The sequence below is a fragment of the Canis lupus genome, chromosome 1 (assembly GCF_003254725.2).
Source record: "Canis lupus dingo isolate Sandy chromosome 1, ASM325472v2, whole genome shotgun sequence".
In the NCBI taxonomy this organism is placed as follows: domain Eukaryota; kingdom Metazoa; phylum Chordata; class Mammalia; order Carnivora; family Canidae; genus Canis; species Canis lupus.
In genome coordinates, this window is record NC_064243.1 from 37,375,021 (window position 1) to 37,387,474 (window position 12,454).

Below are 12,454 nucleotides of genomic sequence, written 5' to 3' on the forward strand. Positions count from 1 at the left end.
AACAAACTAATACCTTAATTGACATTAGCTTGGTTTAGGGCATGTAAGAGTGGGGAAGAACAAGGAAAGAGAAAGGAAACATTTGCACAAAGGCTGAAAGGTAAGAGAGCACATGGTGGACTGTGGATTCAGAGAGAACATCTATCAGATTAAAGCACAGAATTCAAATGAGAATGTTTAAATGTCCAGAGATTAAGAAGGGGAAGTAAGTAAGCACTAGATATTGGAAGTCCTAGTTAGCTATGGTAATAATAAATTTTGAACTTCACCTATGGAAGATCAAAAGCCATCAGAGAATTAGAAATAATACAGCAAGGAGTATTCTGGAAAAAATCTCTCTAGATATAATATGGACAGTAGATTGAATAGGGAGACTCTGAAAATTCATTGAAGGTAGAGGTGTTTCTATTTTGGACGTCACTGTGTTTGACATCCAACTGAATAGCTCATTGCTTATACTACAGTGGAAGTTAATTAATTAATTAATTAAATGAATATTTATTAACTGCTAGTATAATATTCTTTCTATATGCAAAGGAGACAGTGATAAATAAGATTGGCATGATCTAAGCCATCATGGGTCTGGAAGAGAAGGGAGAGAGATAACAAACATTACATTTATAAATAAAATAATTACACACTGTCCATGAAAGAAACCAAAGAGCTGCAGTAATACAGAATGATGGGAGGTGCCTATTTTAGGTATGTTTCTCAGGAAAGGCTTACTTAAGAAGGTGGCAGTCTGGAGATATAAATTGTAAAATATGTATTTTAAAATAACTATAAAAAGTAAGATGCAGTGGGAACAATTGTGTGTCTATGCCAGGGTAGTGGAAATGATTATGGAGAGAAGTGGTGGATCTGGAATCCCGGAAAGACATCTTGTGTGGGCAGAAATGGAAAGGAAGCAATGAGTAATGTCAAACAGCCACAGGGAGATGGCATTTCACAAAGTAAGTGATCAAATGTCAAAGTTTGTGACCCAATCAAGTAAGATAAAGATGAGAAACTCCTGTAAATTGCTGGAGAAAGATTTTAAGGTAGTGCCAGTTGAAATTTTTTAGATTTGGAGTTTGCCATGTGGGTGCTTCTGGAAGATCATGGGGGTAGTAGGGAGTTGAAAATTCTAATTTAGATAAGGGCAGAAGAAATGTATTGGGAGCAAAAGTGGGAATAAAGGAGAGCGCCATCTGGAGGCAATGCAATGTTTTAGTAGTAACTGAGGAGAGCAGCAAAGATAGAGTATGATGATAAATCATAAGCATCTAAATGTACAGTTTTAGTGGTGAGTAACTTTGAGTTGATCATAAGGTCTGGAGAATTCTTTTTACTGGGAAGCATTGGGGCCTTACCAGAAGCAGCTATGGTGTGATGGCCTGTACCATGGAGAGATCCTAGAGCGTAAATGGAGTCAGCCTCCATAAGGATCAATTGTGAAGGCTCTTGGAAGAAATCCATGAAGGCTCCCACTGCTTAGGTTGTTGCTGATGTGCACAGTCGTGCAAGGAGGGAACTCTGGCTGGACCTTGGCTTACATCCAGATGTACAGGCCACACACTCATATTACATTAATGGAGTTATTTCTAGACATTCAGCAAAGACTGCTTGTTTTGATATTGCTGAAATTTGATAGTCAAACTTTGTTCAGTCCTTTCTTTTGTTAACAGTGATGTATTGAAGCCGAGACAAAGATGTGGTCACTGCCCTCAGAGAACTCTCCATTAAGTAGAGGGGTGAAGGAAGATAAGTGAAAAAAATAATTGTGGTGCAGTGTATGAATAATTTAGTGGAGTCATTTTCAAAGTGCAATAACTACTTTGGAATATATAGAGGAAGTCTTCAGAGAAGGTAGAATTAGATCTTGTTTTTGAAGAATGGGGAGGACTTCCCCAGGGAGAGAAATGAATGTGGGCCAGTTTGAGAGGAGAGCATGAGAGAGGCAACAAAGACCATGACATTCATGACAAATAGGAACAGGACTGGGTGAGTTTGTAGGAGACCACCATTGAAGCTGGGGACATAGCATGGTGACAGCTTGTGATCTACCCTACTCTGGAAATGATATTCTGCTTGTGCTAATTCAGAGTTCATGCTCTATAATGCGTTTGTTTGGGCTAAAATAGTCCCCTTTTATGACAGTACCCCTATTTGACTTTCCCATGGTCAGAACTGAACTGCTTAAAATTTCTTATTCCAGAATTGTTCTTATTTTCTGTAATATTCACTCAAACCACTATTTCTACCTTTATCTAATTATTTGTTTTCCCAGAAAACCAGGTTAAATAAGATCATGACCATTTATAATTTCAATTTAGTTTTAAGAGCATAGAAGGAGGAAAGCCTGCGTGGCTGAGTGGTTGAGCGTCTGCCTTTGGCGCAGGTGGTGATCCTGGGGTCTTGGGATGGAGTCCCGCTGCAGGCTCCTTGCAGAGGATTTAAATAAAATCTTTAAAAAAAAGAGCATAGAAGGATCTTAGAGTCTTCTAATTTGTTCTTTTCCTTTAATAACAGCTAGTTATTAGGACAATCAAGCAAATATTTTTTTCTGTTAATGCTCTTGCATCTACTCTATCTGACCCCCATCTTCTTTTTTTCAACTACTTTTTATCTCCCTTTCTCTACTCTTTTTCTCCATCTTGCTTTCTATCATACAAACCGACAACTACCTTCCCTCCACTAAATTTATTCTTCAAATAAACAACAAATAGATATGTAAATGATGTTGTAGAGTCATCTGAATTTTGTGCCCTTACTCTGAGCTCTAATTAAGATGTTCTTCCTATAAACAGTGACCTTTATTAAATAAAGTATGGCCACTATTTCTGATATTCTTAAAATGTATTCTTTCCTAATTTAAAAATTCATGACAAAAACAATAAGCTTCATTGTCCTAGTGAGACTGTGTGTTATGAAAAAGTTATTCTAATAAAAACTTATTCTAAGTTATTGTATAAATCTGACTCCAGTATGTATTAGATTTGCCCATATGAAAAATGTACTAATACCATTGTGACTTAAAATTGCCTTCTTTTTTTAAATAAACGCAGCTAATTCTAAAGACTGAAAATCAGGAATATACCTACCACCATTAAGAATTTTAATTTTCTTTCCTTTTAGATTTAATTTTGACAAACTTATATCTAGTCATTTATGAACCTGGAGTGGATAATTCAGTGGTAGAAAAATGTAGTAGGCTAGTACTTTGAGAATAGTATCAAACATTGCTATCTCAAAAATGCCACTTAAAATCATCTGGGCTATATTGTCATTTTCTTTTGAATGGTGAAAGCTTTTGTTGCCATGTCAACAGCTTGATCTAAAGTTCACTCTTCCCTGGTCTCCAGTGAAAAGATATTCTTCAACTAACTAAATCTCTTAGAGAAGTTCATTAGAGCTGGCTAGATAATTTAACAGTGTAAAAGAAACTGGGAATAATGGAAGGTGTGGCTTAATACTGTCCCTCTAAGCCACAAAACATTCACAGCAGAGTGACTATGCTCTCATGAGCTGCCTCATACACTTAAGTCCAGTTAGCACTCAATAAATTGTTAAACATTCTATTAGCAGTAGAATCTTTTAAAAAACCTTCCCCAAGTAAGTATCACCTGTGGTTGGCCACCAGTTTTCTGAGCAACATGGTACCCAGATAAGTAACCCATTCAGTTTTGGTTCCTAACGCATTTTCCCCAGGTTGTATAGTATTGTAAATCTAGAGAAGATTTGGCAAACTCTATATATTCTGATAACAGCGATTTATTGAGCAGCTATTAGTATATGCCAGGTATTTTGCTAAGCACTGCTATAAAAAATGAGTAAAACTGAGGAATTCTTAGATAGACTTAGATAGACTTGTGGAAATCTATCCTTCAACCGAGAAGGCAAATACATGTAATTACCTGGTGATATAGGTTCTTATATTTAAAGAGTGCAAATAAACCATAGGGCAGAGAAGTAAGAGGGGAGAAAGCAAAATAAGGAAAACCTCTCATTCGTTGTGACAGCAGAATACCTACTAGAATAAGTTAACTTTTGCAAATGTTCTTGTTGAAAATCTGCAGTATGGCTATTACATGGTAGCTTGTTCATTGCCAAATTTTCCATCCAGAAAGCAGTTGTTTCAGTTGGTACATTGACTTCATTAATCAAGATTTCTTTGGAGCATTCTGTTCAGAATCCTTGTCTTAAAGACTTTGATGCATTAGGATGATTCTTCTTTGACAAATATTTGAATTTAAATGAGGATGTTTCCTGATTTAAGAGCTAATGTGATATGATGGCTACTTTCAGTGTCATAGTTAACCCCATTATCTTTACAAGTAAAAATGAACAATTATAAGCTATTCATTGTTAATCCATCTGATGATTAGTTAATGTCTGCATTTAATTTTTGTCATAATACCAGTAAGACTCAGGCAATCCAATTATCACACTTCAGAAATGTGGTGGTATTGTGACACAATGCTTCATAAACAAGACTTAGTGCACCCTTCTCAATTGATCACACTGTTTTGCTTATAGATAAAATTATGATTCATAAGCATTAGTACAGATATGAGAGAACTCCCAATTACTAATATTTTAAGACATTCATCTGAGCAACTAAATAATGACATGACCTGTCATGAAAAGTCATTAATATTTATTGTGCTCTGCTAACATTTAGAGTAAGGGACAGCTCATGCAACAATAGTCATTCATTTATCCAATCAAGAGAGGAATATAAGTATCTGCTGTGTGCCAAGTGCTATCATAGAGCATAGAAATGTAACGTTAACTACACCTGACCTCTATTTTTAAGACACCTACAATCTATATGAAGAGATAGATTTCTAGTAATTACAACACAAAATGAAAGTACTAATAAATACAAGTAAAATGAGTTTTGGGAGCATCAAGAATAGAGAAATATTTGCAAGGTGAAGGCTTCACAGAAAAGGCAACTTTAAAGCTGAATCTTGAAGGAAGAATAGATTTTGTAAGGCAGATAAGCTGTATTGTAATAGGTAAACTGTACTATAATACACTTTACCATAATACTGTAATATGATAAAATTCTTTTATCATACACATTTGTCAAGTATTTTATATCCTATTTTCTTGTTATACATCTTATTTATTGTTATAATAACCCTGTGAGTAGACACCATTATCATTTCCATCTTAGAGGTAGAAAAAGTACCAGGCTTAGAAAATTTAGTGGTTTGTCAAGGTTCCAGCCAGGGTATGGAGGAAGGGTCACATCACAACTAGAGCTTTTACCCACCAAAACGAAATCATTTCTCAATATGGTGGTGACATACTGAATAGACACAGGGTCTTGGAAAACTTAGCATTATTTTCTGGCCCAGATAATTGGATTTTACCCTACAATTTTCTAGTTTTGATTAGATTGTAAAGGCTTGAGAATAAGGTCTAATCCACTTATTTACTGTTTCTTCTAGTGCCCTGGATGGACTTCCTAGGTAATTACAGACGCAGACTATTTTTTGTATGCGTGAAAATATTTTTGAGGCACAAAGTCTTTGCAAATACAAAATAATACTTTAAAATATTTGGAATAAAGATGTTCTCAGAAGCAAGTGCCCTGCCATTGATTCATGAGTGCAGAGTCTTAACTTTACTAGGGAAACTGAGAAATCATAAATGATGCATAAATCAGTGATGTACTTGCAAGATTCTGACAAAGTCAGTTAGTATCAGAAGAACAGACATAAATAAATTAGTTTCTTGCTGAATAAAACATAAATAAATCAGAAGAATGAACCTAAAAGGATCCAGATCCTGCTTTAATTAAACAAGCAGTAAAATATACCAAACATAAAATATCAGCATCTCTGAATACATCTCTAATTCCAGATGTAACATCCTGCCTTCTGCTAAGACATTGTGTGTCAGAGTCCAGAATTCACTAGGTAAATCCACTATTTAAATAAAAATTAAACTGAGGAAAAGAGACATGCTTCCTATCAGAAGTATGATTTGTAACTTATATTTTGCTAGAAATAATATTATAAGGACAACATCATGACTTTAATCACAGTAAATCTGTTCTCTTATTTCTTCAGTGCAAAGATTTGGAGCCACCTACCCACAGTTTGCCTGATTTCTCCATCTTTCAAGAGCCAAATTGCATTATGTTTTAGAAATGATTTTGAGATTTTTTTCTCTAATTTTTTTGATTGCTCAAGCCTTGGTTATTTTTAAAAGCTTTAGATTTTCTTTGCACTCATTTCTCATTTAGAGTTTGAAATGATATCAACTACATCTGCCTTAAGAAACAGCATTCAAATCAGAATCCGGATGGATGGGTTTGAAGTACTTTTTTTTAAGTAGAAAGCATTTTATTAACTAAAGTTTCTTCCCATGGGAATATTTTAAATGTGTGAAGATAAAGAGAATATGTAATCTTCATAGCAGCTGGTGGGAGAAAGTCTTTATAGGAAGAGACCAGCCTTGTTAAGAAGAGGCTTTTATAAAGCCACTAAGGTAGGAACAAGGCTTTAGAGTCTCAGGTAGAACATACACCTAGGTTTTATGCAAAGAAGAAAGCAATGCTGAAAAATTAAGAATAAATGAAACAGGAGGTGGAATGGTTAATCTGTGGGGCAGCCTGGAGTGAGCAGTGGTTTTCAAACTATAGGTCACATCCCATTAGTGAGCATCGAGTCAATGAATGGATGGTCACTAGTCATATATGTATGTATGAGAAGAGAATAGAAAATGTCAGTGCATAACATGTAGTAAAGATAAAATATTATTTTTAGAAAATAATCAGCATGTCATACATAGTAATAATTAAGTATTGTTTTGTAAAATGTTCAATTTTATGTATGTGCATGTAAGTACATTTCTTATAAAAAGAAATTGTGAACAATGATCTAAAGAGAAGAGAAATTCAAATTAATGGCAGGGTAGGGTTTTTTGGGGGAAGGGGGAAGAATAAAATAAAAAATTTGCAAGCCGTCTCTGTATCCCTTGCTAAAACTTGAATAAATTCTAGTTTGAAATGTGTTATTGTTTTGTGTGTGTGTCTGTGTACATGCACCTCCACATACATGCAGGAATGTATAGGTGGAATATTATAAACGGGGGGGGGGGGGATTTCAAGAATTAGGAAAGAATCATTTAGAAAAAATATATATACAGAAACCAATAAAATTCAAATAGCTATATTAGGAAGGGAAAGCAGCATAAACACAGTTATTTCATTAAGTCATTCAAGCTGATTTTGAGTTTCCTCACCTGAAATGAGATGTATAATTAATTGAATGTGTATATTAGGTCCAATGCTAAAATTCACTTTATTTTTAATGAAACCTTTTCATGTTTCTGAATTTTGATGTGCTATCAGAAAGAACATCAGAGTTTGCTATTTTTAAAATTTTCCCTAAAACTTTAATCTTGAAAATCTTCACCTCTGTTCTTGTATGTGATTTTGTCTTGCACATAAGCCCCGATATTTTGTGTTAAGGTGTAGCATTATGTTTTTCCTGTTTTCTACAATTTATAGTCTGTAGATTAAACTATTTTAGAAGCAATTTAGAAATTACTGAAACTTATTTTTAGTATTTTCATTAAAATAAATATTTTTTCCTTTTTTTCCTTCTTTTCAACATCCTTCCCTTTTTTCTTTCTTCCTCTCTGATATAGAAAGTTCCTCCAAGGTGACATGCCAGGAACAGTAGTGAATAAGGCAGATGCCATCTCTGTCCTCATAAAATTATGGTTAAGAGGAAGGAGAGATTTAAGAGTGCATACAGGGAGGGACATTTAGCCTAAACTTGCAGTATTGGAGAAGGCCTCTGGATCAAATGACACATAAGATATCAGGTGAAGTATGAGATACATGACTAGGTAAGCAGAGCTGGGATGAGGTGCAGAATGGCATAGGCAAAAGGAATTGCATGTGCATGGGGTAGGAAGCAAGATGAGCATGGGAGGAAGAGGTGAGAGGTGATCCTAGAGGTAGAAAGGGGCTTCGGCTCATCACAAAAGTCACTGAAGCCAGGTAGGAATCTGAGTTGTATCATAAAAACAATGGGGAGTCCTTGAGGGCATTTTAACAGGTTCTACTTGATTTCTGCTTGAGAAGGAATGTATTTGTGGAAACAGTCGAAAGCTACTCAAAGTACAGTGTAGACTCTAGGCTAGAGTCAACAAATGTCTGCTGTACAGGGCCAGATATTAAATATTTGGACTTTATGGATTATATGGATGATTTCTCATACAACTATTCAACTCTGTTGTAGTGTGAACACAGTCATGGACAATATGTGAACAAATGAGTGTTATTGTGTTCTAGTGCTATTTTATTTAAGGACATTGAAATTTGATTTCATCTTATTTTCATGTATGGCAATTTTTTTATTTATTACTCCTTTCAACCATTTAGAAATGATTCTTACCATGTATGTCATAGAAAAACAGTTTCTGGACTGGATTTGACACTAACTCCAGTGTATTGACCCCATCTACAGAACAAAACAGGTGTGTAAAGGAGGGGGTAACACTGGGGAAAATATGAGGATATTTACAGAGTAAAGGACATGGGTTGATTTCTGCTTCTGACTCTAATTCTGATAGAGTGCAAAGATACTTTAAGCATTATACACAATTGTGAAGTCTCTTAAGCTGATAGCTTTGAAGGGCAATATATATCTATATTTATACATTCTAATATGTTTAAGGGGGATTAATTTTTAAAAAATCAAGTTCTGCTGTTTCATTATAAGCTAATAGGTGGAAGCAATCATTAAATATAGAGATACGTATAGAGATATATAAGTTTTTAAAGTAATGGGTATATGTAACTTTTTTTAAAAAAGAAATGTATTAGTCTGGGTTCTCCAGGGAAACCAAACCGATAACCAGTAGACAGACTCATGTATACAGTCTCAGCTCCCTCTCAGCCATGTAAGAATGAGCATTGGGCCTGCAAGAAATCCTTCAGCCAGTGCTGGATTATCACTTATCTTTCCATGTTTCAGACTCAACATGTACTCCTTTGTTCTGCTTAAGCATATGTGTCATGTGGTATCTGGCCAACCTCACTATTTTATCTATCCTGTGTAATGAGGAAACAGGATCCTTCTGCTGCAGCACAAAGAGGGTGCTGCTAGAAGGGACCCACTGGCCATGGCCACAAGGAACTAATGCCCATTATTTAAGCTGATTTTGCCCTGTCTCTTCTCTATGTGAGTAAAGCATTGTTCCATGCAGTGCTTGACTATGTTGTATTTTTCTTAGTGACTCAGATATTGAGATGTTGTGGGCAGAAGTGTTTGAACTTATACTCCTGATAATAGGCAACAGATGCTATTTGATTCACATTTTATATCTATTTATATCTATAGCTATCTATATTTCTCTCTCTCCTCTCCTTTTTTTTTTTTCTCTCTCACACAATTGTGGAGGCTCTATCTCAAGATCTACAGTTAGCAAGTTGGAGGAGAACCAGGAGAGCTGATGGTAAAAGTTCCAATCTTAGTCTAAGTCCAAAGGCAAGGGAAGACCATTAACTCATCTTGAAGACAAAGAGAAAGAGAGAATTCTTTCTTTTAAAATCTTTTTTTAATCTTTTAAATCTATTTAAGACTTCAGTGAGCTGGATGAGAGCTATCTACACTGGGGAGGTCAGTCTGCTTTATTCAGTCTACCGTTTTAATCTTATTCAGAAACATTCTCACAGACATACAGAAATAATGTTTCATCAAATATCTGAGCACTTCATAGCCTATTCAAGTTGACATACGAAGTTTACCATCACAGAAAACAAGAGGGTTTACAAACTGGATTGGCATCGCTGGATAAACTTCTTTAAAGAATAGCATTAACTAAGTAAGACCTGAAAGATGAGTTAGCTAAACAGCAGAGTGGCTGGGGGTATTGAGGGTAGAGAAGAAAATTTTAGATAGGGGAGCTATTAGAATCTAGAAAAAGACAAGGACATAAGAAAGGCCAGAAGAAGCACTTAATTTCTACCCAGAAGTTTGCTGGCCTTTTCTGAAGAGCAGGGTTAAACACTGTAGGAACCCTAAGAGGGCTTTGTATCTCTCTATTGTCTCATCAGGGTTGAACCAGCCATAGCAGCTACAGATCACTGGTACTATTCAACTCTCCAGAAACAAGCACACTTCTTAAGCAATAGGCCTCTGCACTACTTTTGTCCCTACATCAATCCTATCTAAATAACTTCTAAGAGTAAAAAGAATCGGCTACAGGAAAAACTTCCAGTCTTCATAACAAAGGCATAGTGTATGTCCTTGGCCCCAGAGAGCCTCTCCTCCTTAGGGGAACACTCCACCAGGAGGATATCATGGGTACATCATCCTTGACTTTAGGAAGAGGTGGGTTAGGCCTGTGACCCACCACAGGTAAGTTCATCTGAAAGCTATAAGTTGGTTCTGATAGCCTCAGATCTCATTTGTGTGAATTACAGGAACTGTTTTTTTTTTTTCATTGAAGGAAACAGTAAAAAAATCATCTATACAGCAGCCTTGAAAATTTTTATTTTTGTCAGGAATATCATTAAAATATACTTGCACAAAAATAATTCTTACAGTGGGAAGATAAAGCAATTTCATTGTCTTAGGACCACCCTCTATAGCACCAGTGGAATATCCTCTTTCTTCATATGTTTTAGTACCACATTAAAAAAAAATCACAATGCAATGTATCACGCGATTCTAGGTTTACATTTATAATCTTCGTATATGGCATGCACCTTTTGATTATCTGTCTATCTCTATTAGGATCTATGTTAAGCCACAGAAAAGTGAGTTTTTCAGCATTTTAAATATGATGAAGATCATAGTTTCCTGTTCTGATGTGGTTTTAGCTACATTTTTTGTGCCCAGGCATATAGTGTATATTCCTAACATTATGACAGATCCATTTTCAAGGGTGAAAAAAAGCTCTCATATCTTCATAACTTATGAATAGTTTAGGCCTGCCTACCAGAAATCCAGCTGTGTTACTATAGAAACCTTATTGGCCTAGATGTGATGTCATGATCCCACAAAAGCTAAAATTCAACCATTCTATTATAAATTGTTAATAAAAATATATATTGAATCATCTAATTATTACTTACAGACAACACTTCCCCCATGCTTTACTCTAAGGAGTTAAAAAAATATCCTAAATATGACTGGTCAATAATGAAATATAAGAGTGGGGATGGGGGAGGTGTTGACTGAAATGGTGAATTTACTGTTTTTTAAAAACTGTACTGTATTTTTTAAAATACAATGTAACAAATGACTGCTGAAAATATATTCTAGTGACAAAATTATCTCAATGATGTTTAAAACAGCTAAGTACAACTCTCTAAATAAGTCCTGTGCTTCTCTTCCTGATGACAGAAGAGGCTTGTAGCCATTATGTTCAAAGAGCAAAACTCAGAGGGTGCCATCATAAGGGATCTTTATTTTTCTGTACAACTCTCCCTTTAATCTTGCACTAAAGGGTGCTAATTTGTCTTCTGCCCTTAAATGACATTCAGGGTGGGTTTCATAACTTGGAAAATAAAAAGTCCCACGTTCACTTCTCATTACAAAGAGTCTCTCTGTTCAGTAATTATTATGTCCAGTCTAGTGTAATAATAAACAACTTTGAATTTTAATTAAGCTAAAAGCTTCTGCCTTCCCTTATAAAGGGCCTAATAAAGGTAGGAATCTGCAGTCTGACTGGATAAGGGCTTCAACAGCTTTTTCCTCTGGCAGCATTATCTCCTCCACTAACAACTGCTGCTTGGAACAGGAGGCAGAGAGTGAGAAAAGACAAGAGAACACAATGAGAACAGGTTTAATTTGACTACAGCTGGTGAACTAGTATCAATCCTTTGGAGGAATACTAAGAATCGAAGCTGATCCTTATTCCTGGAGCACTTTCATGGGTTTCATCATAGGAAATACATCTTCTCCAACTGAATAGCTTGTTTCCTGCATCATCCTGGGTACCTGGAGAAACTGCTTTCAATCTCTCTCTCTGCTAGTATCTCCTTAGTCCTCTAGGTAGTACTTCTAGGAAGGCCAAAGGAAAATCTAGTATTGTCTTCTCTTCTGCATAACTAGTATCTGGCCCACAAAAATCATGGAGTCTGACTCATCATGGGAAAGAGTACAACCTTCTTGTTTCAGCTCCTTCACAGGCTGATCTAGCCTTTTACCTATTAAATAGCTCAGACAGGGTGTCTACCAAGACCCAAGGACATATGTCAAGCTTTTCTGTAGTTTCCTTGAAGTTCTTTCACTAGTTTAAGGTAGAGACTAGGAAGTGGGGTGGGGTGGGGTGGAGGATGGTATTCACAGTATATTAATCTCCAGGGAGGTCCTCCTTCTAATGTTCAGTTTTCTTTGGCCAATTCAACCTCAACCATATTAGTCTCCCAATGTCAGAGAAGGGTAAGAGTAACAAAATTGGTTTTAATTAACAAACAACCTTTTAAAAAGTC

At 35.7% G+C, this 12,454-nt stretch overlaps 1 protein-coding gene across 7 annotated transcripts in view; it reads left to right on the forward strand.

Moving 5' to 3' along the window:
* The window catches only part of GRM1 (glutamate metabotropic receptor 1), a 394,410-nt gene that overhangs the window by 180,981 nt on the left and 200,975 nt on the right, over positions 1–12,454 (forward strand). The gene's annotated exons all lie outside the window — the stretch shown is intronic.